The sequence below is a fragment of the Plutella xylostella genome, unplaced genomic scaffold, assembly GCF_932276165.1.
Source record: "Plutella xylostella unplaced genomic scaffold, ilPluXylo3.1, whole genome shotgun sequence".
Lineage (NCBI taxonomy): Eukaryota > Metazoa > Arthropoda > Insecta > Lepidoptera > Plutellidae > Plutella > Plutella xylostella.
In genome coordinates, this window is record NW_026017069.1 from 1,638 (window position 1) to 4,789 (window position 3,152).

General features: G+C 37.5%; 1 pseudogene; it reads left to right on the top strand.

Moving 5' to 3' along the window:
- The first annotated feature begins 2,761 nt into the window (after positions 1 to 2,761).
- LOC125491342 lies at positions 2,762 to 2,904 on the top strand (annotated as a pseudogene).
- Positions 2,905 to 3,152: the final 248 nt, after the last annotated feature.

Genomic DNA, 3,152 nt, shown 5'->3' on the forward strand with positions numbered 1-3,152 from the left:
ATCTAAATCCAAATGAATACTTTCGTGCTTTAAGGGTTCTCGACGATATGACTTAGGATAGATAATCGGGTCCGATTTTTTTTCTTCTTATTTGCATACTATTTCCTACCAACTCTTAGTAAGACTGACTGTATGCAATCAGTATGTTCTTATTTTCCTCCTACCAAAGCCGGCCACCGATGGTCTTTAGCCAGCTGCAGCTTACCCGCAATTTTACAGTTAGCGTTAGCAAAGTTACACTACTTATAAACAAAAACCCGTACTACTGATAAATTATAATTGATAACTATGTAGTAAAATGTCACCATATCACAGATCCACTCTGGACGATTCAATTTGGAAGATAAATCGAGTGGAGTCGTCTGAGGTCGTCCTTGCCCCGTGACGAGGACCGACAGCGTCGTGACGATAACGGATGACGTGTCTAGATTGTCCAGTCTGATTCTATTCGGTTCGCAGCATTTCTATATCTATGTCAGTTGTTGGAAATTGATAACCTAGTCCTGCAGGTCTAGTACAGGTTTGATAGTTTGTCGAAAACTATAAAAGTTTACGTTTTCTCGCATACTAAGTGGCGCCTCTAATGGAATCTATCATGAAACTTTTGACAGATAATGTATGCAGATGACAAGAGATAACAATTTTTTTTTCGTTTTCATTAATAGCAAAACCCGTACTAGAGGGTCAGTCTGATTCTATTCGGTTCGCAGCATTCCTATATCTAGGCAGATGTCAGTTGTGGAAATTGATAACCTAGTCCTGATGTGACCGCGTTTCGATGAGTTGTAGCTGTAAGATATGTCTTATCTTTGGCCACAGCACATGCTGAGTTGGTGCCGTTTTGACGCTCTGGACAGCAAAATTGTTTGATTGTATTGTATTTAATGATTTTCTGTTTTTTATATTTTTTGTAGTATTATTTTTCGTAATTTAAATGTTTCTTTCTTTGTTATAAATAAATTATAATATACTTATTCGAATTCACTATTACCTTTATGTAGTTAGTAATTAAATAGAAACACTTACAGATTGACTTCGAATTCATAAAAGACCTCTTTTTCTGAAGAGAGTTCATAAATTTAGATACATAGATTGCTCTGTATTTGTACACGAATAAAACATATTTTTTTAATAAATTGGGGTACAAAAAAGCTCATTAGTTTTAAATCGGTGCATTAGGTTTATACGACTACTTATAATAGAAAACAAAATTACTTTATTTAACCATCGCCTCACAAATGCATAGCGGATCTGAATAGGAGAGCTGACATATCCCGTCGGATGTCGATCGGTGCCCTTCAAGCGTCACTTGGCGAAGACAAAATGAAAAATTAGGTACTTTTACTTTTGATCAGCTACAAACACAACTATACAAGCCACACGTATATTGTATGATATTGCGGTGAGTGATGGTAGCTCAGTCGGGTAAGCGCCCGCTTCTCACGCAAGAGATGCGGGTTCGAATACCGGCGCTGACATGTACCAATGAGTTCTTTTAACTTAAGTACAATATATACCATCGCTTTTACGGTGAAGGAAAACATCATGAGGAAACCTGCTGCATATCTAGATTTAGCACATCTAGATATATTATGTGAACCCACCAATCCTCAGTGGACCAGCGTGGTGGGAAATGTTCCAAGCTTAGGAAGGCAGTTTAGACCTTGGGGATATGCACAAAGGTTCCACTCGAGAGAGCCAGTTGCAGGTACTTACACCCCCACAGAGAAAGTAATAGAATTGTATGATATTAAGTAGGCAAAGGTGCATTGGATTTCTGGTTTCACTGGTAAATTATAATTAGCCCTGACATGCATAATAGGGGACAGCCTTAGCTGCTTCGTAAATCCAAGAAACAATAGTTGTATCTTTTATACATACAAGTGCCATTGCTAGCAATCGCACCGCCTACTGCTGCTACCTACAATAAATGTTCTTACTATTATTAACGCTGTATCTTAGTTGAAGAAGATAAATAAACAAAAATGGAAAAAAAAGCTCAACTCTGATGTCCTTCACCACAAAAACTACACGTAAAACAAATGTTCAGTGCTGTCAAATAAGGTATTAACATCACTTAAACCAGGTCTAAACTTTGTGTGGCAATACAGTACTTATGCATTTATATACTTACAGACACAAGGCAAACAATATGCAGCGAGACCATAACTCATACGATCGATCCGCGTAAAGTCGTTTAAAAGCTGCATTATTCTAACCCAATAATAGCAATATATCTTTTGCTGTAAAGTGGGAGAGAAGGAATGTTCCTTATGCGACTATATAACGTTTTATTGCATACTAGTCCGCAACTTGTGGTAAGAACAACATCGGACGAAAGGCTTAGTTAATTATTGCTTTAGACACACTAGCAGATACGATAAAATGTGATCGGTAGAATCTGCAAATGTCAGTGATTTCAGATTTATTTATTTATTTATTTATTTATTTATTGGCATCACATTCTACCGATCACATTTTATCGTATCTTCTATGTACTTACATTGAGATATTATTAATATAATAGACAGCAGATATATTACTACGCGTAATTTTATATGCTACTTTAGCATATACTTAAAATTAAATAAACTAATATCAAATTAAAGGAGAGGTCATTGCCCAGTAGTGGGAAAACAAATAGACTGAGTAAAAAATTATAAAATATTAAGTGATTTATAAAAGTAAATATGCATGAAATATAGGTCCACGGATTTTTATGCCTTAAATATGCATATGCATTTTTTTATTCCATTAAATTATACTTACCTGGCATAGGGGACACCGTGATCAAGAAGGCGGTTCCCCCAGAGCGAGGCTCTTCCATTGCACTGCGGTTGGGTTGACTTTTGCGAATATCCCTAATGTGGATATCTCGGATGCGTATTTTTTTTAATTAAATATAATAAAACCGGACGATCTCACCGGTGAAAAGCGGAGTTCTCCGCTGCGGTGTCAGGTTGTCGGTGTCCGGAGATCAGGCGGAGCCGCGCGACCGGAAATGAAACCGTCTCAGACAATCCCGTGCTCGGTGTGCACCTGCCTTTATACTGTATACTTTATATCGTTGCGCGCTCGGTCCAGCTGTAGGGAGAAACTTATATAACTAGCTGTTCCCGCGAGCTTCGCTTCGTCTTAATAAGTTTTCCCGT